Raw genomic sequence first — 26,297 nt, 5'->3', positions numbered from 1 at the left:
GCTAGGCTAGTCTCGAACTCCTGGCCTTAAGTGATCTGCCTGCCTTGGCCTCCCAAAGTGCTGGGATTATAGGCGTGAGCCACCACACCCCGCCAAGAGTTCTTTTTTTAAAAAAGTTTTTTAAAATTAACTTAAGCCACAGTTTCTATAAGAATTACTCTTTTTGAAGCCCAAATGGTTCCATTCTTGGCCAGTGAGACTCTCTTTAGGTTGGCTCTTGAGTCCTTTTGCTATAACCCTAGTCGTCTCTGAGAGAGTCATCTCTGATGCCATGCTTTCTGTACGACAGGATGTACCAAATTAATCTGCTTTCAAAATGTTCTGCTCCAGACCTGGAATCAGCTTTTTCTCCAGGAAGTCCTTTTATTTTTATACATTTTTTTGAGATGGGGTCTCACTCTGTCACCCAAGCTGGAGTGCAGTGGTGCCATTACGGCTCACTGCAGCCTTGACCTCCTGGGCTCAATTGATCTTCCCACCTCAGCCTCCTGAGTAGCTGGGACTACAGGCGTGCACCAATATGCCCAGCTAATTTTTGTATTTTCTGTAGAGAAGGGGTTTCTCCATGTTGCCCAGGCTGGTCTTGAACTCCTGGGCTCAAGCAGTCCACCCACCTTGGCCTCCTAAAGTCTTGGGATTACAAGGGTGAGCCACTGTGCCTGGCCCTGTTTTATTTTTAAATGGAAAATAGGGTTTCATGACCACTGTCTGGATGCTAGGGATGCAAATGGCTACTGATTTGGTCATTAGGAAATATATTTTATCACACACACACCTTTCAGCCAGAAACCAGGAGGATAGCACCCTGTGTTCATACTAATAATTCCAATTCACACTTAGGTTTTTCACTTAATCTTTTCTATATTACATCTCTCCTTTCTTCCACATTGAGAATCAGATCCTCAATAATACAGGAGATGATAGAATTAAAACAATCTGTAATTACTTATTTTCCTTATCCCACATTACACACACAATGGTCTCAAAATGACAGCAGTAATAGCATCAACAAGATAATTACTGGAAACAGTTTAAAAAGTTTTTTTTTTTGAATATGCTCTTCCCATTATTCCTATTTTAAAAGTGGTCTTGTAGGGCAGTGGTCCCCAGGCTTTTTGGCATCAAGGACCAGTTTTGTGGAAGACAGTTTTTCCATGGATTGGGGTAGGGGATGGTTTTGGGATGATTCAAGCACATTGTATTTATTATGCACTTTATTTCTATTATTATTACATGGTAATATATAATGAAATAATTATACAATTCTTCATAATGTAGAATCAGTGGGACCCCTAGCTTGTTTTCCTGCAACTAGATGGTCCCATCTGGGGATGATGGGAGATACTGATAGATCATCAGGCATTAGATTCTCACAAGGAGCCCGCAACTATATCCCTTGCATGCACGGTTCACAATAAGGTTCGCACTCCCATGAGAATCTAATGCTGCCACTGATATGATGGGAGGTGCAGCTCAGGCAGTAGTGAGAAATGGGTAGTGGCTGTAAATACAGATGAAGCTTCACTTGCTTGCCTGCTGCTCACCTCCTGCTGTGCAGCGTGGTTCCTAACAGGCCACAGACCAGTACCAGTCCATGGCCAGGGGGTTGGGGACCGCTGTTGTAGGAGGCGGAGCAAGATGGCTGAATAGAAGGCTCCATCTCCCCATCTCCCACAGGAACATAAAATTTAACAACTATCTACACACAAAAAAGCACCTTCATCATAAGAACCAACAATTGGATGAGCACTCACAGTACCTGATTTTAACTTCATACTGTTGAAAGAGGCAATGAAGAGGGTAGGGAAGACAGTCTTGAGTTGCTGATGCCACCCGTCCCCATCCCATGGCAGTGGCTATGTGGCATAGACAGAGAATCTCTGTGCTTGGAAGAGGGAGAGTGCAGCTATTGTGAGACATTGCATTGAATTTGATGCTGCTTTGTCACAGTGAAAGCAAAACCGAACTGAACTCAGCTGACGGCTGATGATGGAGAGAGTATTTAGATCAGCCCTAGCCAGAGGGTAATTGCCCAACCCAGTGGATGGAACTTGAGTTTCAGCAAGCCTTACCACCATGGGGGTAAAGTGCTCTGGGTTGTAAATAAACTTGAATGGCAGTCAAGGTCACAAGGACTGCAGTTCCTAGGCAAGTCCTAGTGCTGAGCTGGGCTCAGAGTCACTGGACCTGGGGCGGGGCACATGACCTACTGAGACACCAGCTGGGGCACCTAAGGGAGTACTTGCACCACCCTCCCCTCAACTCCAGGCAGCACAGCTTGCAGCTGCAAAAGAGACTCCTTCCTTCCCCTTGAGGAGAGGAGAGGGAAGAGTAAACAGGACTTTGTCTTGCATCTTGGATGCCAGATCAGCCACAGTAGGATAGGGTACCAGTTAGGGTCATGAGATCCCCATTCCAGGACCTAGCTCCTGGATGATATTTCTAGACACACCCTAGGCTAGGAGGGAGCCTACTGCTTTGAAGGGAAGGACTCAGTCCTGGCAGGATTCGTTACCTGCTGATTAAAGAGTCCTGGGACCTTGAAGAACCAGCAGCGATACCCTGGTATCTACCATGGGCCTTGGTTGAGACTCTGAGACATGTTGGCTTCAGGTGAGACCCAGCACATTTCCAGCTGTGGTGGCTATGGTGAGAACCATAGCAAGAACACTTGCTTGAGTAAAGCAGAGGAAAAAGTAAAGGGGACTTTGTCTTATACCTTAGATACTAGCTCAGCCACAGTAGACTCGGCCAGAAAGAGGGTTCTTGGGGTCCCTGGTTTCAGGCCTTGCCTTTTAGATGCCATTTCTGGACCTGCTCTGGGTGGGAGGGAAACCCACTGCCCTGAATGATGAGTCCCAGGCCTGGCAACATTCACTACAAGCCGACTGAAGAGCCCTTGGGTCTTCAGTGAACGTTGGTGGTAGCCTGGCAGTAGTCCTATGGGCCTGTGGTGGTGATGGCCACATGTTGAGGCCCCTCTGCTTGTGGAAGGGGGAGGGAAGTGTGGGAACGATTATGTCTTGTGGTTTGAGTGCCAGCTCAGCTGCAGTAGAATAGAACACCAGGTAGATTTCTAAGCTTTTTGACTCCAGTCTCTGGCTCCCAGACAGTATCTCTGCACCTGCTTGGGGCCTGGGGGAACTGGGTGCCTTGAAGGGAAGGACATAAGCCTGGCTGGCTTTGCCACCTCCTGATTGTAGAACCCTAGGGCCTTGAGCAAACATAGGCAGTAGCCAGGTGGCAGTTACAGCAGGCCTTGGGCAAGACCTAATGCTGCACTGGCTTCAGGTCTGACCCAGCGCAGTCCCAGTGATGGTGGCCACAGGTGTGCTTGTGTCACTTCTCCCCCAGCTCTAGGCAGCTCAGCACAGACAGAGAGAGAGAAAGTCTCCATTTGTTTGGGAGAAAGTAAGGGAAGAGAACAAGAATCTCTGCCTAGTAATCCAGAGAATTCTTCTGGATCTTATCCAAGGCTACCAAAGTGGTACCTCTGCAACTCTGCAAGAACCACAGCATTACTGGGCTTGGGGTGTCCCTTAATGCAGATGCATTTGCAGTGACCAAACACTTAGATCACAACACCCAAGTCCCTTTGAATACGTGGAAAGCTTTGTCCTTCCACAATACTTGTCCTTCACAGTCTGGGCTTGTTTGTACCTGTCCACAAGAAAGGCAAGTACAAACAAACCCAGACTGTGAAGAGTACAACAGATACCTAACTCTTAAATGCACAGTCACTGACAAACATCCACAAACATCAAGACCATCCAGGAAAACATGGCATCACCAAACAAACTAAATAAGCCAGTGGGGACCAGTCCTGGAGAGACAGAGATATGTGATCTTTCGGACAAAGAATTCAAAATACCTGTTTTGAAGAAACTCAAAGAAATGCAAGAAAAACCAGAGAAGGAATTCAGAATTCTATCAGACAAATTTAACAAACAGATTGAAATAATTAAAAAGAATCAGGCAGAAAGTCTAGAGTTGAAAAATGCAATTGACATGCTGAAGAATGCACCAGAGTCTCTTAATACCTGAATCAATCAAGCAGAAGAAAGAATTAGTGAGCTTGAAGACAGGCTATTTGAAAATGCACAGTCAGAGGAGACAAAAGAAAAAAGAATAAAAAAGAATAAGGCATATCTACAAGATCTAGAAAATAACCTCAAAAGGGCAAATCTAATAGTTACTGAGCTTAAAGAGGAGGTAGATAAAGAGATAGGGGTAGAAAGTTTATTCAAAAGGAAAATAACAGATAACTTCCCAAACCTAGAAAAAGATACCACTGTCTAAGTATGATAAGGTTATAGAATACCAAGCAGATTTAACCCAAAGACTACCTCAAGCCACTTAATAATCATACTCCCAAAGGTCAAGGATAAAGAAAGGACCCTAAAAGCAGCAAGCGAAAAGAATGGAGTTCCAATATGTCTGGCCACAGACTTTTCAGTGGAAACCTTACAGGACTGGAGAGCATGGCATGACATATTTAAAGTGCTGAAGAAAAATAAGCCTTTTGCCCTAGAATACTATATCAGATGAAAATATCCTTCAAACATGAAAAAGAAATATTTTCCCAGACAAACAAAAGCTGAGGAATTTAATCAACACCAGGCCTGTTCTACAAGAAATGCTAAAGGCAATACTTCAGTCAGAAAGTAAAGGACATTAATGAGCAATAAGAAATCATCTGAAGGTACAAGACTCACTGGTAATAGTAAGTACACAGAAAAACAGAATGTTATAACACTGTAACTGTAGTGTGTTATACTGCTCTTAAGTAGAAAGACTAAGAGTTGAACCAGTAAAAATAATGACTACAAAAGCTTACTGTACATAGGCAGTACAGTAAGACATAAATCGAAACAAAAAGTTAAAAGCAGGAGGATGAAGTTAAAGTATACAGTCTTTATTAGTTTTCTTTTTGCTTATTAGTTTATGCAAGCACTATGAAATTGCTATCAGATTAAAATTATGGGTGATAAGATAGTATTTGCAAGCCTCATGGTAACCTCAAATCAAAAGCATACAATGGATACACAAAAAATAAAAAGCAAGAAATTAAATCATACCACCAGAGAAAATCACCTTCACTAAAATGAAGACAGAAAAAGAAGGAAAGAAGAAAGAGAAGACCACAGAACAAAAATGACAAAATAGCAGGAGTAAGCCCTTACTTATAAATAACATTAAATATAAATGGACTAAATTCTCTAATCAAAAGACACAGAGTGGCTGAATGAATTAAAAAAATAAGACCCAATGATCTATTGCCTACAAGAAACATACTTCACACATAGACTGAAAATAAAGGGATGGAAAATAATATTCCATGCCTCTTAAACCAAAAAAAGAGCAAGAGTCACTATACTTATATCACACAAAATAGATTTCAGGACAAAAACTATAAGAAGAGACAAATAAGGTCACCATATAATGATAAATGAGTTAATGCAGTAAGAGGATATAACAATTGTAAATATACATGCACCCAACATTGGAGCACTCAGATATATAAACCAAATACTATTAGACCTAAAGAGAGAGATAGACTCCAGTACAATAATAGCTGGAGACTTCCACATCCCACTTTTAGCACTGGACAGATCTTCCAGACAGAAAAATCAACAAAGAAACATTGAACTTAATCTGTACAGTAGACCAAATGGACTTAATAGATATTTACAGAACATTTTATCCAGTGGCTGCAGAATACGCATTCTTTTCCTCAGCACATGGATCATTCTCAATGATATACCATATGTTAGATTACAAAACAAATCTTAAAACATTCAAAAAATTTGAATAATATATCAAGTATCTTTTTGACCACAATGGAATAAAACTAGAAATCAATAACGAGGAATTTTGGAAACTATACAAACACATGGAAATCAACAATATTCTCCTGAATAACCAGTGGGTCAATGATGAAATTAAAGAGGAAATCAGAAAATTTCTTGAAACAAATGATAATGGAAACATAACATACCAAAATCTATGGGATACAGTGAAAGCAGTACTAAGAGGGAAATTTATAGTTACAAGCACCTACATCAAAAAAGAAGAAAAACTTCAAATAAACAATTTAATGATACATCTTAAAGAACTGGAAAAGCAAAAGCAAACCAAACCCAAAATTAGTAGAAGAAAAGAAATATTAACGATCAGAACAAAAATAAATGAAATTGAAACAAACAAAAAACAATACAAAAGATCAACAAAACAAAGTTTTTTTGAAAGATAAACAAAATTGACAAACCTTTAGACAGACAATTGAAGAATAAAAGAGAGAAGACAAAGAAATAAAATCAGAGATGAGAAAGGAAACATTACAAATGATACTGCAGAAATTCAAAGGATAATTAACAGCTAGTATGAGCAAATATATGCTAATAAGTTAGAAAATCTAGAAGAAATGGATAAATTTCTAGATACATACAACCTACGAAGATTGAATCATGAGGATCCAAAACCTGGCCAGGCATGGTGGCTCATGCCTGTAATCCCAGCATTTTGGGAGGCTGAGGTGGGCGGATCATGAGGTCAGGAGATTGAGACCATCCTGGCTAACATGGTGAAACTCCATCTCTACTAAAAATGCAAAAAATTTGCTGGGTGTGGTGGCGGGCACCTGTAGTCCCAGCTACTCGGGAGGCTGAGGAAGGAGAATGGTGTGAACCTGGGAGGCAGAGCTTGCAGTGAGCTGAGATCATGCCAGTGTACTCCAGCCTGGGTGACAGAGCGAGACTCTGTCTCAAAAAACAAAAACAAAAACAAAAAACAAGAAACAAAAAACCAAAAACAAAACCTGAACGGACCAGTAACAAGTAATGAAATAGAAGCTGTAGTAGAAAGTCTCCCAGCACAGAAAATCCTGGGACCAGATGGCTTCACTGCTGAATTCTACAAAACATTTAAAGAAGAATTAATACCAATCCTACTCAAACTGTTCCAAAAAATAGAGGAGGGAGGAATACTTCCAGACTTATTCTATGTGGCCCAAATTACCCTGATAGCAAAACCAGACAAAGACACATCAAAACAAACAAACAACAACAACAAAAAACAAAAACTACAGGCCAATATCCCTGATGAATTTTAATGCAAAAATCCTCAACAAAATACTAGCAACCAAAATTGAACAACACATTAAAAAGATCATTCCTTATGACTAAGTGGGATTTATCCCAGTGATGCAAAGATGGTTCAACATATGCAAATAAATGAATGTGGTACATCATGTCACAGAATGAAGGACAAAAATCATAAGATCATTTCAATTGATGCTGAAAAAGCATTTGATAAAATTCAACAGCCCTTCATGATAAAAACCCTCAAAAAACCTGGGTATAGAAGGACATACCTCAACATAATAAAACCCATATACAACAGACCCATAGCTAGTACCATACTGAATGGAGAAAAACTGAAAGCTTTTCCTCTAGGATTTGAAGCACAACAAGGATGGCCACTTTCATCACTGTTATTCAACATAGTACTGGAAATCCTATCTAGAACAATCAGACAGGAGAAAGAAATAAAGGGCATCGAAATTGGAAAGAAAGAATTCACATTATCTTTGTTTTCAGATTATATAATCTTTATATTTGAAAAAATCCAATGACTCCACCAAAAATTATTAGAACTGATAAACAAATTCAATAAGGCTGCAGGATACAAAAACAACATACAAAAGTCAGTACCATTTCTATTTGCCAACAGCGAACAACCTGAAAAAGAATTCAAGAAATTAATCCCATTTACAATAGCTACAAATAAAATAAAATACCTGGGAATTAACTTAACCAAAGAAGTGAAAGATCTCTACAATTAAAATGATAAAACAGTGGTGAAAGAAACTGAAGAGGACACAAGGAAATGGAAAGATATTTCATATTCATGGATTAGAAGAATCAATATTGTTAAATGTCCTTACTACCCAAAGGAATCTACAGATTCAATGCAATCCCTATCAAAATACCAATGACATTCTTCACAGAAATAGAATAAACAATCCTAAAATTTATATGGAACCACAAAAGACCAGAATAGCCAAAGCGATCCTGAGCAAAAAGAACAAAACTGGAAGGATCACATTACCTGACTTCAAATTATATTACATAGCTATAGGAACCAAAACAGCATAGTACTGGCATAAAAACAGACACATACACTAGTAGAGCAGAATAGAGAACTCCCGAATGAATCCATATATCTAGAGTGAACTCATTTTTGGCAAAGGTACCAATAACGTACATCGGGGAAAGGACATTCTCTTCAATAAATGTTGCTGGGAAAAGTGGATATCCACATGCAGGAGAATGACACTAGACTCCTATCTTTCACCACATAGAAAGATCAAATCCAAATGGATTAAAGACTTAAATTTAAGACCTCAAACTATGAAACCACAAAAAGAAAACACTGAGGAAACTCTCCAGGACATTGGAGTGGTAAAGGATTTCTTGAGTAATAATAACCCACAAGCACAGGCAACTAAAGCAAAAATGGACAAATGGGATCACATCAAATTAAAAAAAACTTCTACACAGCAAAGGAAACAATCAACAAGTGAAGAGACAACCCATAGAATCACAGAATCATAGAATCCCATAGAATCATAGACAACCCATAGAATCATAGAATCACAGAATGAAGGACAAAAATCATAAGATCATTTCAACTGATGCTGAAAAAGCATTTGATAAAATTCAACAGCCTTCATGATAAAAAACCCTCAAAAAACCTCCCATAGAATGGGAGAAAATATTTGCAAACTACCCATCTGACAAGGGATTAATAACAGAATATATAAGGAGCTCAAATAACTCTATAGGAAAAAATCTAATAATTCTATTAAAAATGGGCAAAATATCTGAATAGACATTTCCCAAATGAAGACATATAAATAGCACACAGGTATATGAAAAGGTGCTCAAAGTCATTGATCATCAGAGAAATGCCCATCAAAACTACAATGAGTTATCATGTCACCCCAGTTAATATGGCTTTTATCCCAAAGACAGGCAATAACAAATGCTGGTGAGGATGTGGAGAAAAGGGAACCCTTGTACACTGCTGGTGGGAATGTAAATTAGTACAACCACTATGGAGAACAAGTTGGAGGTTCCTCAAAAAACTAAAAATAGAGCTACCATACAATCCAGCAATCCCACTGCTGGGTATATACCCAAAATAAAGGAAATCAGTATATCGAAGACATATTTGCACTCTCATGTTTACTGCAGCACTATTCACAATAGTCAAGATTTGGAAGCAACCTATGTATCCATCAACAGATGAGTGGATGAAGAAAATGTGGTGCATACACACAATGGAATACTATTCAGTCATAAAAAGTATGCAAATGGTATCCTGTCATTTGCAACAACATGGTTGGAACTGGAGGTCATTATGTTAAGTGAAATAAGCTAGGCACAGAAAGACAAACTTCGGGCTGGGTGCGGTGGCTCATGCCTGTAATCCCCGCACTTTGGAAGGCCGAGGCTTCCAAAGTGGATCATTTGGATCATTTGAGGTCAGGAGTTCAAGACCAGCCTGGGCAACATGGTGAAGCCCCATCTCTACTAAAAATAAAAAAAAATTAGTTGGGTGCAGGAGTGCGTGCCTGTAATCCCAGCTACTCTGGAGGCTGAGGCAGGAGAATCGCTTGAGCCTGGGAGGCGGAGGTTGCAGTGAGCCAAGACTGTGCCATTATACTCCAGCCTGGCAACACAGTGAAAGACTCTGAAAAAAAAAAAAAAAAAAAAAAAAGACTGCATGTTTTTGCTTATTTGTAGGAGCTAAACATTAAGATGATTGAACTCATGGAGACACAGAGTAGAAGGATGGTTAATGGGTACAAAAAATTAGGAAGAATGAATAAGACCTACTATTTGCTAGCACAACAGGGTGACTATCATAAAAAATAGTTGTACATTTAAAAATAACTAAAATAGTAATTGGATTGTTTGTAACACAAAGGATAAATGCTTGAGGTGATGGATACTCCATTTACCCTGATCTGACGATTACACGTTGCATGCCTCTATCAAAATATCTCTGTAAGCCACAAATATTAATATATACACTTATGGCCCGGTGCAGTGGCTCACGCCTGTAATCCCAGCACTTTGAGAGGCCAAGGCAGGAGCATTACTTGAGCCCAGGAGTTCGAGACCAGCCTGCAATATAGTGAGACCTTGTCTCTACCAAAAAAAAAAAAAAAAAACCCTTAAAAAATAAGCTGGGCATGGTGGTGTGCACCTGTGGTCCCAGCTACTTGGGAGCTTTGGCAGGAGGATCCCTTAAGCCCAGGAGGCAGAGGTTGCAGTGAGCTGAGATTGCGCCACTGCACAACCGCCTGGACAACAGAGTGAAACTCTGTCTCAAAACAAAAACAAAAACAAAACAAAATAAAACAAAACAAAACCACTATGTACCCACAAAAATTAAAAATAAAAAAAGTGGTCTTGTAGCTACATTGTCAGAGTGTATAGCCATTACTTGCTATATTTTCTCCTTTACAATTCTTATTTAGTCTTAGTTGCATAAGTAACTATATGTTTAATGTTCATTACCAGTTTTTTAAATTTCATTTTTTGTCTTCCTAGTCATTTGCTTGTCTGAAGCTTTTTATCTAAGACGTTTACAGGAAGAGCCCATGAGAACAATATCCCCTGAGTTATTTCATGCTAATAACAATTTGCCTGTGCCCATTATACTTTCAAGTCAGTTTTGCTGGACATAAAATTATTAACATATTCTTTGTTTTTGAACATCTTAAACATGTAACTTCTTTCTTTTGGTGTAAAGCATTGCTCTTGAGAAGTCTGATAATAATTGATTATTCCTTGTAAGTCAATTATTTACCTAGATGCTGAAGGATTCTCCCCTTACCACCCCACTTTTCTCAAAGTCTGTAATTTTATTTGAATATGTCTGATTATTCTGAGTTGATATTTTCAGGTATGCAGTATGTGCTTTCAATATGTAACTTCAATTTTTAAAAATTTCAGTAAGTTCTCTTGATTTTGTTTTTATTACTTGTCTTCTTGCTTTGGTTTTCTTCTTCAAGAACTCTTATTATTGATACGTTGGAACTTCTTTGCCTAATTTCAATATTTGTCATTTTCTCTAGACGATTTTAGAAAATAGCGTTCATTTCCTACTGATTCAAAATATTTCTTCCTTTTCACCTTTTTCTTTTAAGGCATTATCTTAAAGTTGCATCAGTTTGCTCTTATGTTCCTTCTAGTCTTCATTCCTGAAATTTTTTTCTTAAGTTTTTAATTATTTTCTGATTTGTGTCACCTTATTTATATGAGTTTCTAATTCTCAGTTATGTTGTTCTTTCACATTGTGCATAATTGAAATTTTAGGTCATTTTAAAATAGAAGGTTACAGTTTTGAGCTCTTCCGAGATATGTCCTGCTGGCATGCCTTTTCTGTTTGCAGGAATGTCATTTTGCTCCCTATTCTCTTTTTGCTTAAATTAACTTTGCATGGGATTTGGCCTCAAGACTTTTCCATTGTTAGTTTTTATGTGGAATTAGTGTTCTCAAACTTGAAGAGATGATCAGGATGGCGTTTCCAACTTCAAGAGCGCCCTCTCCTGTGGTTTTCATGTGCAAAAATGTGATGGCTTGCTTCCTGAGGTTCCTTGGCTTAATTTCCTCCCTCCGCTTCTATCTGAATTTTCTTCTTCTTCTTTTTTTTTTTTTTAAGTCAGAGACTCGTTCTGTCACCCAGGCTGGAGTGCAATGGCAAAATCTCGGCCCACTGCAACCTCTGCCTCCCTGGTTCAAGCGATTCTCTTGCCTTAGCCTCCCAAGTAGCTGGGATTACAGGCACCTGCCACCACAACTGGCTAATTTTTGTATTTTTTAAATACAGACAGAGTTTCACCACGTTGGCCACGCTGGTCTTGAACTCCTGACCTCAAGTGATCTGCCTGCCTCGGCCTCTCAAAGTGTTGAGATTACAGGCATGAGCCACCACGCCCGGCCTTCTCTTTCCTTCCTTTTGATTGTCCAGATCCTGCTTCATTTTGATCCCATGTCCAGCACTATGTGATCCTGTCATGGAAGGGAAGCCAAGTGGGTCAGTGTTGAGGGTTCTCAAGCCTCTGCCACTGCAGTCCCTCGGTCCTTGCTGACTCACCTGCTCCCGGACTGGGCGAGACCCTCCCAGCTTCTGCTGCTGTCTCCAGTTGTCCCTCCTTGCTTCCTCGTGAATACCTGCTGGCTTTTTTGGGATTCTCCTGTTCTTAGGTCCATGAGAGGGCTCCTTGTTTCCCTCTGTTGGCTGCTGGATGGGGCACCAAGGGCCAGAATCTAAACCAAGGAAGCCTCCCTGGGGGCACGTAGGGGGATCTGATGACATGTAGGTGGCTATGGGAGGGCTGTGCTTCCCCGCTTGTGTTTTGGTGTTCATGGGGATACCTTATCATCTAATTTTAAGCGAACATTGTCTGTAGGTTTTGCTCTTGCTAATCTGACCTGCTTATTTTTATTTTTTATTTTTGAGACAGATTCTCACTCTGTTGCCCAGGCTGGAGTGCAGTGGCGCGATCTCGGCTCACTGCAACCTCCACCTCCCAGGTTCAAGGGATTATCCTGCCTCAGCCCCCCTCAAATAGCTGGGATTACAGGTGTGCATCACCATGCCCAGTTAATTTTTGTATTTTTAGTAGAGATGGGGTTTCGCCATGTTGGCGAGGCTGGTCTCGAACTCCTAACCTCGGGTGATCTGCCCGCCTCGGCCTCCCAAAGTGCTGGGATCACAGGTGTGAGCCATTGCGCCTGACCTGAACTGTTTATTTTTATGTAGAAATTTGGAGGGGTTCAAAAACTGCACTGGCATTGCTACCAACCATCTTCCCAGCCAGTTCAGTATTTTTGATGCCAGGTGCCATACTGGGCCACAAGGAAGAGGAGATGTAATGATAAATGTGTGTAAAAGGGTGTAAAAGCGTGTAAGGTGTCCGGTCATCCTAAGTGTCCTGTAATCCAGCTGATCCTGCCTTCTGCTGCCCTGCAGCTACAAGCAGGCTGCCCCAGCCAGCAGTGGCAACCCGCTCAGGTCCCCTTCCACACTGTGGAAGCTTTGTTTTTTCGCTTTTTGCAATAAATCTTGCTGCTGCTCACTCTTTGGGTCCACACTGCCTTTATGAGCTGTAACACTGACCGCAAAGGTCTGCAGCTTCACTCCTGAAGCCAGTGAGACCACGAACCCACCCGGACGAACGAACAACTCCAGAAGCGCCGCCTTAAGAGCTGTAACACTCCCCGCGAAGGTCTGCAGCTTCACTCCTGAGCCAGCGAGACCACGAACCCACCAGAAGAAAGAAACTCCGAACACATCCAAACATCAGAAGGAACAAACGCCACCTTTAAGAACTGTAACACTCACCGCGAGGGTCCGCAGCTTCATTCTTGAAGTCAGTGAGACCAAGAACCCACCAATTCCGGACACACAGCCACGCCTGACCCTCTTCCTCAACTCCTGCTGGCTTGACCTCTGGTCTTTGTTCCTGGCTCAGGGTATGGGGCATGCAGTAGGGCACGTCCCCACACTTGCTGTCCTGAGGCTGGGGGACCCCCTGGCCTTTATGCCCTTGTCTTGCCTGCTGGAATGTTTCTGGAGATTTCCTTGTAGAGTGGGTTTTGAAGAAGAGAAAGGAAAGACCTTTGCTCGGTGGCCCATAAAAGAGATGGTCCGGAGAGCAAGGCCCTGCTGTGAGCATGCCCCGCCATCTGCTGGCCATTTGCTTAATTGCAGAGAGGAGGGCCGTGGGGGCTCCATGCCTTCACACTCAACCAATGACTTGGGTTAATCCTTTTTCCCTCTAGTTGAAAACATTGTATTTATTAAATACACTGTTAAAGTAATGATAATAAAGGCAAGCAAATAAAAAGTTTTCCCACACGGTCTCACCCTCCAGACAAGCACATCTTTTTTTTTTCTTTCTCTTTAATCATAAATAAAAGTGTGGGCTGGCACAGTGGCTCACACCTGTGATCCCAGCACTTTGAGAGGCTGAGGCACGAGGAGCGCTTGAGCCCGGGAATTCAAGACCAGCGTGGGCAACAAAGTGAGACCCTGCCTCTACAAAAAAATAAAAAAAATTAGCCAGGTGTGGTGGTGTGTTCCTGTAGTCTCAGCTACTCAGGAGGCTGAGGTGAGAGGATTATTTGAGCCACAGAGGTTGAGGCTGCAGTGAGCTGTGATTGTACCACTGCACTCTAGCCTGGGGGTCAGAGTGTAACCCTGTCTCAAAAAATGAAATAAAATAAGTAAAATAAAATAAAATGTGTATTTACTGTATGGAGACTGGGCCCCTGTGTCTTTCCCTTCTGGCTCTGCAAAAGGGGAGAAAGAGCTCAGATTCTGTGGCCCCAAAATATTGGCTTTAAATTGCACTTCAGTCACAAGCTGGGCGAGGTGGGCTGGTTAATTCACCTCTCTGTTTATGAATCTCTGTGAATCTCTGTGTGTTAGGCAGGATAATATCTCTCCCCACTCACCACCACCACCAAAAAAAAAGATGTGTGTATCCTAATGTCTGGAATGTATGATTATCCCGGATTATGCAGGTAGGCCTAACCTAATCACAGGCATCCTTAAATACAGAGAACCTCTTCTGGCTTCAGTCAGAGAGATGTGACATTGCTGGCTTCGAAGCTAGAGGAAGTGACCATGAGCCAAGAAACATGGGTGGCCTCTGGAAGCTGGAGAAAGGAAGGAGATAGATTTTCCTGAGAGCTCCCAGAAGGAACACAGCCCTGCTGACACCTTGATTTTAGCCCATAGGGCCTGTGTTGGACATCTGACCTCCAGTCAGATAATAAACTTGTGTTGTTTTAGCCACTGTGTGTGTTAATTAGTTGTTGCGGAGATAGAAAATGAATACACTGCATTATGTGGGCAATAATAGTACCTATTTCTCTCTCTCTCTCTCTTTTTTTTTTTTTTTGAGACAGAACAGTACCTATTTCTCTCTCTCTCTCTCTTGTTTTTTTTTTTTTTTGAGACAGAGTCTCGCTCTTGTCGCCCAGGCTAGAGTGAAGTGGAACAATCTTGGCTCACTGCAACCTCCACCTCCCGGGTTCAAGCGATTCCCCAGCCTCAGCCTCCAGAGTAGCTGAGATTACAGGCGTCCACCACCACGGCTGGCTAATTTTTGTATTTTTAGTAGAGACGGGGTTTCACCATGTTGGCCAGGCTGGTCTTGAACTCCTGACCTCAGGTGATCCACCCGCCTCGGCCTCCCAAAGTGCTGGGATTACAGGTGTGAGCCACCGCACCCAGCCTAACAGTACCTATTTCACAGGGTGGTGGAGAGAATGAAATTGGAAAACTGGGGGGGGTGATTTGTAAATTGTAAAACATTTTATAAATGTCTTAAGGTCTCCTTTAGGAGGATGTTCCTTTATTATTTTACTTATTCCAGTTATTTTCTGAGCATCTACTGTGTGCCAGACATTGCACTTGTTGCAAGGGGTTACAGGAGTGAACATAGTCCCTTCTTTCATGGGGCTTACAGGTCACGAGGGTAGCAGGACATTAAAAGGCCCTGCAAGCATATGCATCATGGAATTATAATTGTGATGTGCGCAATGAAGGGATTGTCACAGGGAGCTGTGAGAGTGTGGAGCCAGGAACCTGCCAGACCTCAGGTTTCAGGCCCCAGGCTTTGGGCAGGCTCTCCAACCTCTCCAGGTCTCGTTTTCCCACCTAGGCTGGTCTGCCCTGATCATGGATAGGGTGCCAAACCAGAACTCAGGCCACAGACAGCCTCTTAGGGGCCATCAGATGGGTCTGTGCTCATCCAGAAATCTGGGGCCTTACAGGGAGACTCCTGTGCTGGTACATTGGGTGTTGGGGTGTGGAGTCCTTGTTTGAGTTCAGTAAGGTCAGGGCTGCTTGGAATGATGGGCACGGGAGAAGGCAGGGCTTGGCACATGGCCCCAGACTGCGAGCCCTCAGGCCTTCATCTTTTTCTTTAACAATTTCAGAATACGGCTTACCAGGCTGGGCTGGGCTCAGGCCTGTGGCTGCAGGGAGTGAAGCTGAGTTGGGGTTCAAGGCCTTGTGGCCACAGATGAGGGGACAGCAGCAGGGACACTTTATTGGGCTCTAGAATCCTCTCTCTGAGGATTCTCTCTCTGAGGGCAGCCTGAGCTGCCCCGTGTTGTCTCCTGGGTTTTCCAGAGCTGCCTGGTAGCCCTGCCCTAGGCCTCCAGTGAAATGAACAGGCTCCTTTGGAAACAGACTCTCAGGGGGCACAAGACAGTCCCTGTGCCCCAACAGACCACAGAATCTTATCCTGCTAGAGGTGCTTTTTGATGGGGACTGGAGGGCTCACAATGAGTCGCAGAGTTGAGACAAGCAGAGGAACCTCAAGGCCAAGACTGGGTGCAGATCAGAGTCCCAGGGGACCCCCTGACAGTGAGAGACCAGAGACAGAGCAGGAGCTCTGCTGTTACCTGGTGGCAGATTTTGGAGCTGCTGTTGGATCAGATGCCTCCTCTCTTGGGGTCTCGACTTTCAGTTCCACCCTGTTTAGCTCAGCTCATCTTAGCTCCTGACAAAGTGGACAATAGAGAGGGCCCAGAGAATAAATTTGGTAGAGACGGTGGCAAGTTTGGGCCATAGAGTCCCTTTTGCCTTTCACTATCCTAGCACTGGCCAGGTTCACCATAGTTCTGAGAATCAAGGGCAATTCCAGAAAAAGGGCTGTTATTGGGAACTGGGCAGCCACCCTGCCCTAACCCTCATCCTCCTCCAAAGAGACCACCATGGGCTTCACAGGCCTCAAGGTCAGTGCTGACGATGTCTCCTCTAGAGCTGACACCCTGGAAACCTTCAGTTTACTCAGGCACCTGCAGCCCAGGTCAGGGGCCATAACACATGATGGGCATCGATGGGAAATATAGTGCTGGCTAGCTCAGATTTTCACAGGAGACTCCTCACAGGCTGGGAAACATGGGAACTGGTCTACCCTTGGATATCAACGTAAGTCATTCTGGCTATTATTAAAAAGTAAAAAAACAACAGATGCTGGCGAGGTTGCAGAGAAAAAGGAATGCCTTTACACTGTTAGTGGGAATGTAAATTAGTTCAACCATTGTGGAAGACAGTGTGGCAATTCCTCAAAGACCTGGAGGCAGAAATACCATTTGGCCCAGCAATCCCATTACTGGGTATATACCCAAAGGAATAGAAATCATTCTATTATAAAGAGACCATGCACACGTATGTTCATTGTAGCACTCTTCACAATAGCAAAGACATGTGGTACATATACACCAAGGAATACTATGCAGCCATAAAAAGGAACAAGATCACGTCCTTTGCAGGGACATGGATGAAGCTGGAGGCCATTATCCTCAGCAAACTAACACAGGAACAGAAAGCCAAACACCACATGTTCTCACTTATAAGTGGAAGCTGAATGATGAGAACACATGGACACCTCGGGGGGAATCAACACACACTAGGGCCTATGTGATGGGGTTGGGGGAGGGAGAGCATTAGGAGGAATAGCTAATGGATACTGGGCTTAATCCTAGGTGATGGGATTATCTGTGCAACAAACCACCATGGCACTCGTTTACCTATGTAACAGACCTGCACATCCTGCATATGTACCCCTGAACTTAAAATAAAAGTTGAAAAAAAAAAAGAAATGTAAACCATCACTCCCAGGCCTCGTCTATCTGTAAGAAGGTATGTGTCTGCAAGTTATATGGTGTAACTATGGAGATGCCACCAACTCTCAGATGAGCCAGCCTGAAGGCCATGGAGTAGTCAGCTGAAATCCTGAAATTAGGAATGCAAAATGTTTATGAGACAGGTGATTTTTTTACGAAATGAAATTTAGAACCCTTTACATGTATCTCTTAAGAAGTCATGTCTTAGAAAAATTATAAAAGAAAACTGAAGAAAGAATAAGACCTATAGAAAAGTGGGAAGCATTTTGGCAAATGTGTTTTAGATCCTTAACTTGGCTTCAGCTGGGGTAAATGAACGAGTGAATGAATTTGTTTTTGTATAAACTTATTAGTAATGGAAAATTATTTTTGGCCAGGTGCACTGGCTCGTGCCTGTAATCCTGGCACTTTGGGAGGCTGAGGTGGGCCGATCACTTGAGGTCAGGAGTTTGAGACCAGCCTGGCCAATAGGGTGAAACCCTGTCTCTACCAAAAATACAACAATTAGCTGGGCGTGGTGGCGTGTGCCTGTAATCCCAGCTAATCAGGAGGCTGAGGCAGGAGAATCACCGGAACCCAGGAGGTGGAGGCTGCAGTGAGCCGAGATCATGCCCCTGCGCTCCAGCCTGGGTGACAGAGTGAGACTCCATCTCAAAAAAAAAAAAAAAAAAATTTTTTTTCTTCTCTTCTCCAGCAAAACGATGTTGACAAGTATTAAAGGGAACATGGGCACTTACCACAGGGGAACTCATATGCATGCACTTTGAGAGACTATGGACTTGGAGGATGTGGCTGTAGAAGTTTGTAGGAGTTAAAATTTGGGAACAACTCAAGTGTCATCAGCAGGGGCACAGACAAATACATCGTGGTGCATAAGGCAGATATGTCGTGTGAGAGCCTCCTTAGTTAAAACTAATGATCTCTGTGTATTGCCATGCAAAGAACCAAAAAACTATGTAGACTTAGAAAGCAAGTTGCAATAGCATATATGCAGTCTATTTATTTATTGTAACAAAAGAGGAAAACACTATGGGGAACACACAGTGCTTTCATTTGTCAAAGAATGAATAAGTGTGTCTTCGCCTGGGTAAGTCCTGGTCACCTTTCAGCTCTCAGCTCAGTATGTCACCGCTTCAGGGCAGTAGGTGCCTGGACACTGGGTCTCAGAACCTAAATCTTTCCTTTACGTCTCCTGTTATAGTCGCATATTTGTGTGATTATTTGGTTAATGTCCTCCTTCCCTACAGGATTCATTCGAGCAGGGACCCTGACCACCCTCTTCACCATGGTATTGCTAGAACTTAGCCCAGTGCTTGACACATGGTACCTAGTTAATGAATTTCTGATTTCTGTCTGTTCCCCTGACTAGGTATAAGCTCCATGAAACGAAGGGGTGGGACAGGGGACGGGTGCTGGTTTTCTTTCTCATGGAATCCCCCAAGGCTTAGCGATTAGGAAGGCAGGCTGTGGAGTCAGAATTCGAGAGCTCAAATCCTGGCTCTGCCACTGCTAGCTGTGTGACCTTGGTCAAATAAACGTTGCATCTCCGAGCTCAATATATTTATTTGTAAAAAGGGTAAGGATGCCTTCCTTAGAGTGTTGTTAGAATTAAATGGTATAGCGCGTGAAAAGAACCCACCAAAGTGCTTGGTATTGGGGCCTCATTTATTTGTTGAATGTTCAAGTACCCATGTTGTGAGAAGCACCTGGGCTGGGGCCTGCCCTACTCAGGGAGGATGCTGCTTGTGTTCCACCCTCTGGGGCCCGGTAGGTCATTTCTTATATTTCCACCAGGTGGCGCTGTGGCCATTCGCCCCGATGATGCTCTGCCCATCGCTGGCACAAAGCTTCAAAGTGGCTTCCAGTCTCCTTCCCAGCCAGAAGCCTGTCTGCAGGTCCCCAAGTGGCCGTCCCACTCTGCTTTAACCTCTCAGAGATGGGGCACTCACTGTTCCCAGGCTGGAGACTCTTTCGGGGCTGGTCTGAGCGTCTCTATCCTCTGGGTTGGGGCAACTGGACCCTGGGGGACTGGGGAAGCCCAGATGGAAAGTCATAGGCTGACCAGGGTTGGAAGGGATTTAGGTGAGGCCAGAGAGGTGCTCAGGAGGCGCTCACTCTCAGTGTGCAAGGGTGGGGCTGACCTCACTGGAGGCCTCATGAGGACACCTTGGGGCTGGGCTGCGGCCAGTCCACAGCTTTAGACCTGACTGTCCTCCACTCATCCACAATAGTATAGGGCACCCACCATGTCCCAGGCTCCATGTGAACTCACTTGTTTCTCTGAAGAACCCTAGCTAGTAAGAACTATTATTATCTGCATTTTTCAGATAAGAAAATTGACGTAGGGACAAATTAAGAAACTTGCAGGTAAAAAGTGGCAAAGCTGAGGTTTGAGCCCTGGCAGTTTGGCTCGGAGTGTCACCTCTTAGCGTTTCTCTTCCACTGCTGTGCTGACCTGTCCATCCTTCCTTCCCTCCCTCTACCAGTCTCCCTACCCAGCACACACTTGCTAAGCTGTCACTCTGTGGGGCCCAGTGGGGAGCAAAGCTGGGCACTACCCCTGCCCTTGTGGGGTTTTCAGCCCATCAGGTGGAGACCTGGCTCTGCCATGACTTTATCCTGTGACCTTGGACAGGTCATTTAACATTGCTGTGCCTCAGCGTCTTCATTGTGAAATGGGAATGAGAATCCCGCCCCCATTGAGTTTTGGGGAGGATGGAGTGACTCCAACCTTCAGAGTTGCAGCCTGGCACCCGGGGGCGCATAGGAAGTAGTGGCCATGATTGTGATTGGCATCAGCATGGAGAGGCTCCTTCCAGCCCACGCCCGAACTGCCCCCAGAGTCAGGTGCTTGGGTGGCCATGTGGAAGCATGGAGGAAGAATCGAGTCAGCCTCCGATGTTCCAGGGCTTGAATCTTGGCTTTGGCACTGTGAAGGTCTGAGACTCATGATTTTGGGCAAGGATCTTCATCTTTCTGAGTTTTCCCTTAAAAACAGGAATGACTAATACCAACCTTGTGGTATCCTTGTGGTTGTTCTATGAAGTAACAAGCGCTGGGCACATAATGGGCACCTTTGTAAAATTTCATTTCCTGTCCTCAAGAAGAATCAGATGGCTGTGTAAACCCAGGGATCAGCACATCTGGACTTCTTGGCACCTCCCCTTCTCCCAAGGAAGGCCTGGACCTTGTGGGATGGGCTGCAGAATTCAATTTTTTTTTCCTTTTGCTTTCTTTCTTTGTTCTTGTTTGCATTTTATTTCTTGAGAAAGGCAGGGTGAGGACAGGGGTGCATTTCTCAGCCATCTGTGCATAGGACTCCATGTTAGCTGTCTGGGTGCCCAAAAGAGGGCTGCATGTTGGCCTCTTAACACCCAGGGCAGTAGGAGGGTCAGTTGGTGGGTGTGGGACACTGGGGTCGCCTCTCTGCACCTGAGGCCTCCTGAGATGCCATGCTCCAGATGGCAGGGGGAAGGCTGAGGGCTGAGAGGCTGCTGAGGGCTGGGGAGCCCTGTCTGGTCCAGCCTCTTCCAAGGTCTAGGGCTGGCCTGGGTGTCCTGATGCTTCTGCTGCTTCTGCCCAGAGATTAGAGCAGGGCCGAGCTGTGGCCCTGCCCTGGGGTGTTGAGCCCAGTAACGGGTGGTTACTCAGGGGCTGGAGTTAGGACAGCTGGGCAGTGAGGGGTAGCTGCCCTGTGATCTGACCTAGCAGGCTGGCATTACCCCTGCTCAGTATCCATCACCTTCCCCATGGATCCCAATGCTGGAAGACTCATAGCAGGGTCAGTTCATGCTTCTTCCTGCTGGGTGTTTCCATACACAGTGTCACTGATACTGTAGCCACATCTGCCCTTCTGTTTCAGAGAAGAGGAAACCAGGACGAGACGTGACCCATCCAAGGTCCTGCAACAAGGAAGTGTCCATGTCCAGTGGAGATTCACACTCAGCTCTGCCTGGCCCCACCCCTCCCCCTTTTCTTCCCCCTCCCCCTTCCCTGGCCCCTGCTCCTCCAGCACTTAATTTTAATGGCCTTTTGATTGCGAGCCTCTTCTTGAAGAGAGACAAATCATTATTGATCAATTTGGACTGCTCCAGTGTAAATGAGTCAATGGGGCCTGGCGTGGGTAGCTGGCCAAGCCATGCAGGCAGCGGGCATCTCAGGACCAGGCCATGTGGGCCACAGAGAGCCCTGGTGTAGCCTCTTGTAAGCCGTTTATTTTCCTTCCCAATTAAACCAGGCGCTTGGCTGGAAGGGGTGTCCTTATCCTGGAGCTGGGGGGCGGGTGGCTCACAGAAGATCTCAGCCTCTAGGCCTGAGAACAGAGCCCCAGGATGGCCTGGGCTTCCCCTCTCCACCTGGCAGTCCCCTTTGGCCTGGGTAAATCGGAAATGAGGGTGGCTGCAGTGGGTCCCAGCCCTCACCCACCATGCTTGGCTGTTTTCTTGGCAGCAAGACCTAGGGAGGCTCCCATGGCTGATTTTAGATTTGTTTTCAAAAACTGAAAGGAGAGAAATAATCCTAGTGAGAAAACAAAACCAAACAATAAAAAATAAACAAAACCTCTTCTGAAATGTTTCAGTCCTGAGCCTTGTGCCCACTCTGTGTGCACTTTCTGGTATTGGACCACCTTTGCCACCAGCCCCTGCTGCTGGGACCTTGAGCCAGCCCCAAAGCTTGTGAGTCCCTGTCCTCTGCTGTGGAATGGGGATTACATTATACACATCTCTGGGTTTGGGAGGTGATTGAAGGAGATGGGGAAAGGGATGCATTTTGTAAATGAGGCCTTCTGATGATAATTTTATCATAGGCAGGAGACAGATACACTCACACGCCCCCAAATCACTAATGGGGCCTCCCTCTGAAGGTGCTCCTTGCTTCTTGAGACGGGCATGATTACTCGGTAGATTCTGTGTAATTATTTAATCAAGCCCCAGCGAGTCCTCAAGTCCTCGGTGTGGAGCTGGGCTGCTGACCAGGCCCCAACCTCCCCTCCTCCCACAAGGAGGCATAATCAGAGACGCTGAGAGGGAGGAGAAGCCCCAAGCACTTCTTTTCTTTGTGCAACAACTGGGCTGTGTGGGAGGGACAGCCGGGAGGGAGGGGTCCAGGTCACCTTGGGGCTCTCCTCAACAGAGGACGGGGCAGGAGGGGTCTTTAGAGACCTGTTTATGCTGTGCCTTTCTCTTTGAGGACACTGAGGACCAGAGAGGAAAAGCCAGCAGGTCCCATGATTTCCCTGCTGCAGACTTGGCTTCTGCCACTCATTCCCTCCCACCCTCCCTCCCTCCCTTCTTTCTTTCTTTCCTTCCTTCCTCCCTCCCTCCCTCCCTCCCTCCCTTCCTTCCTTCCCTCCTTCCTTCCTTCCTCCCTCCCTCCCTCCCTCCCTTCCTTCCCTCCTTCCTTCCCTTCTTCTTTCCTTCCTTCCTTCCTCTCTTCCTCCCTCCCTTCCTTCCTTCCTTCCTTCTCTCCTTCTCCTTCTTGACCTTCCTTTCCCATTGATTCCCTTCCCCTCCCGTTCCCTCCCTTTCGCTTCCCCTCCCCTTCCCTCCCTTTCCCTTCCCTCTCCTCCTTTCTCTCTTATAATGAAAGTACTGAACAGATGTTCAGGTGCAGTGGCACAGGCCTGTAATCTCAGCACTTTGGGAGGCTGAGGCCGGTGGGTCACCAGAGATCAGGAGTTTGAGACCAGCCTGGCCAACATGGCGAAACCTCATCTCTACTAGAAATACAAAAATTAGCTGGGCGTGGTGGTGGGCACCTGTAGTCTCAGCTACTTGGGAGGCTGAGGCAGGAGAATTCCTTGAACCCGGGAGGTGGAGGTTGTAGTGAACCGAGATGGCACCACTGCACTCCAGCCTGAGCGACAGAGCGAGACTCCTTCTCAAAGAAAACAAAGAAAGAACAAAAAAGTACTGAACAGATGCATGCATTCTCATGGTCAAACATGCAGATCATACAACAAAAGCAAAGGTCTCCCCGATCCCTCTTTTCCCCCCACCCAAATTCCCAGTCCCCTCCTCAGAGACAACTCCAGCTCCCAGTTTGGAGACTCCCTTCAGACTTTCTGCTATGCATTTGTACATTTACCTAAGTTCCTATAGAAGTTCTAGTTAGGTATTTACTTTGGTTCATGTAAACATTCCTGAAAATGCTGTCTAGACCAGTTCTCACTGTGGGGGGTGGGAAAGCGGGGTGGGGAGGGAATTTTACTCCCCAGGAGACATTTGACACCATCTGAAGACATTTTTGATCATCATGACTGGGGAGGGAGGTGCTCCTGGCATCTGGTGTATAGACTGGTAAAGGAGTGCTGCTAACAGCCCACCTCGCCCCGGACAGCTCACACCACAAAGAATGATCCAGCTCAAAATGTCGGTAGTGCCAAAGTTGAGGAATCCTGGTCTGGAATGTTCTCAACTTGCTTTTTTCTAATAATAGTAATGATTAATAATAATAATATATCTTGGAAATCTTTGCAGGTTAGGCAATATCTTTCTCTCAGTCTGTGATGACTTCTGTGTCTTCTTTTGACTACATCACAGTCCATCCGTCTCATCCCCTTTTGACTGATTTCAGGTTGTTTCTGATTTGGGGGTATTAATAGAAACATCCTTGTTATTCCCTGGTTTGGATGCTTGGGAGTGGGATTGCTACGTCAAAGGGGTAGTTATTGGTTGATTGATTTACTAAGTCCTCATATAGTGCTTCTATTTTAAATACAACAGGCACTTATTTATTATTGTTATTATTTTGAGATGGAGTCCTGTTCTGTTGTCCAGGCTGGAGTGCAGTGGCACGATCTTGGCTCACTGTAACCTCTGCCTCCCGGATTCAAGCGATTATCCTGCCTCAGCCTCCTGAGTAGCTGGGATTATAGCCGCGTGCCACGACGCCTGGCTAATTTTTTTTGTATTTTTGGTAGAGACGGTTTTCGCCACGCTGGTCAGGCTGGTCTCAAACTCCTGACCTCAGGTGATCCGCCCGCCTCGGCCTCCGGAAGTGCTGGGATTAGAGGCCACAATATCCACTTATTTTTAACTTTGATAGATACACTGCGCTCTTCCACAAAGGCTGTGCCAGCTGACCCTCTGTCCTTTCCTAGCTCAAAGCCAAGGTTTCAAGGAAAATGATACAAATAAAAGTTTTGAGTTATAGTTACTATGTCTTCAAGAGGACTAAAGGAAACTCAACCTTCCTAGGGTGGATGGGGGCCCAGTCTTGCCAGCCCCAATGCCAGCCCTTGCCATAGGCCCTCCACCATGTAGCTGGCAAGGGACAGACTTGTCCATCCCCATCAGCCCTGTGCAGCATGTAGGGGAAGAACTGGGACAGGCTGGGAGCCCCCGTTTTGCAGATAAGGCTCAGCAAGGCTGTGTGATTTGTCCACCAGCTCCGAGAAGTCACATCCTCCCAGAGCCCCTAGTGGGACGCCCATGGGTTGAGCAGGGGGAGAGCAGCATGCAGAGTGACACTGGGCTATGGTTATGGACACCGGAACTTCTCATAGTGACATCAGCTGAATACCCTACCAGGTCCCTCATGGCCCTGGGGCCAGGGTTGCCAGGTTTTACAGGACATCCATGCAATATTTGGGACATTCTTACCCTAAAAAATTGTTCATTGTTTATCTGAGATTTGAAAGTAACTGAGCAACTGTGTTTACCTGGCGGCCCTGCCTGCTGCTCTCTGCACCGTGTCTTCTCCATGGATAAAGGGGCAGGAAGGGGCAAATGGCTGGGACCAGACAATCTCTCCATTTCTCACCTATCCCTTTCTCCCTTCTCTCCCTTTTCCTTCAGAGGCTGAACATCCATATTCGAGAGCATGTTGTTGCCTATATGTGAATGGCAAGGCTGGAACGGAAGGCAGCAGACGTGTCCAGGGCAGCACTGATGGCCGGACTGACCCCACCTCCCCCCATCGTCCATACTTAGAGCCAGCGGCCACTGCAAGTGTAATTAGTCAATAAATCATCCTAAGTGATAAATAGAATGATAGATGCAGGTTTCACTTGATCACTTTTTTATTAAGGAGAAATAAATCAGCACCACGTTGTTGCTATAAACCTTTCAAACTGGTCAGATCCTGGCTGGTAGGAGCTGATTAACATGGCCACGTGTAGAGACCATTTGTAGCTGATCATTGAGATCAATCAATCCCTGTCAAGTTCCCTTAGAAGAGGTGGCAGAAGCCAGGTGCTGTTCCACCATCCACTGCTCCTGTGGCTTCTTGCTGCCGGGGCAATGGGGAGAGTGTGAGCGTGCTTTGGTGCCAGACAGCCCAGATTTGAATCCCAGCTGAGCCACCAACCAGCTGTGTAACCCCGGCTAGCTGTCATCCCCTCTCTTGGCCTCAGCTTCCTCTTCCCGAACAAGAGCCTGTCACCAGGAACTTCCTTAGAGAGTTGTTCTGAGCATTGTGGTGTCAAACTTCTTGGTTTCAGGACCCTATTATGTGCCTAAAAATTGTCGAAGACCCCCCCCCCATGAACTTTTCTCTATGTGAGCTCTATCAATATTTATTATATTAGAAATTAAAGAAAATTTACTTACTGACTTAAACAATCATAAG

General features: G+C 44.9%; 1 long non-coding RNA gene across 2 annotated transcripts in view; it reads left to right on the top strand.

The window, feature by feature from the left end:
• The window catches only part of LOC129052232 (uncharacterized), a 54,002-nt gene extending 28,331 nt beyond the window's left edge, over window positions 1–25,671 (top strand). For both annotated transcript variants that reach the window (XR_008517171.2, XR_008517170.1), the window contains exon 3: window positions 25,526–25,671. This is a non-coding gene — a long non-coding RNA (uncharacterized LOC129052232). The remainder of the gene's footprint in view (window positions 1–25,525) is intronic.
• The last annotated feature ends 626 nt before the right edge of the window (window positions 25,672–26,297 follow it).

Source organism: Pongo abelii, chromosome 21, assembly GCF_028885655.2.
Source record: "Pongo abelii isolate AG06213 chromosome 21, NHGRI_mPonAbe1-v2.0_pri, whole genome shotgun sequence".
In the NCBI taxonomy this organism is placed as follows: Eukaryota; Metazoa; Chordata; class Mammalia; order Primates; family Hominidae; genus Pongo; species Pongo abelii.
This window is presented reverse-complemented; position numbering and strand designations above follow the sequence as displayed.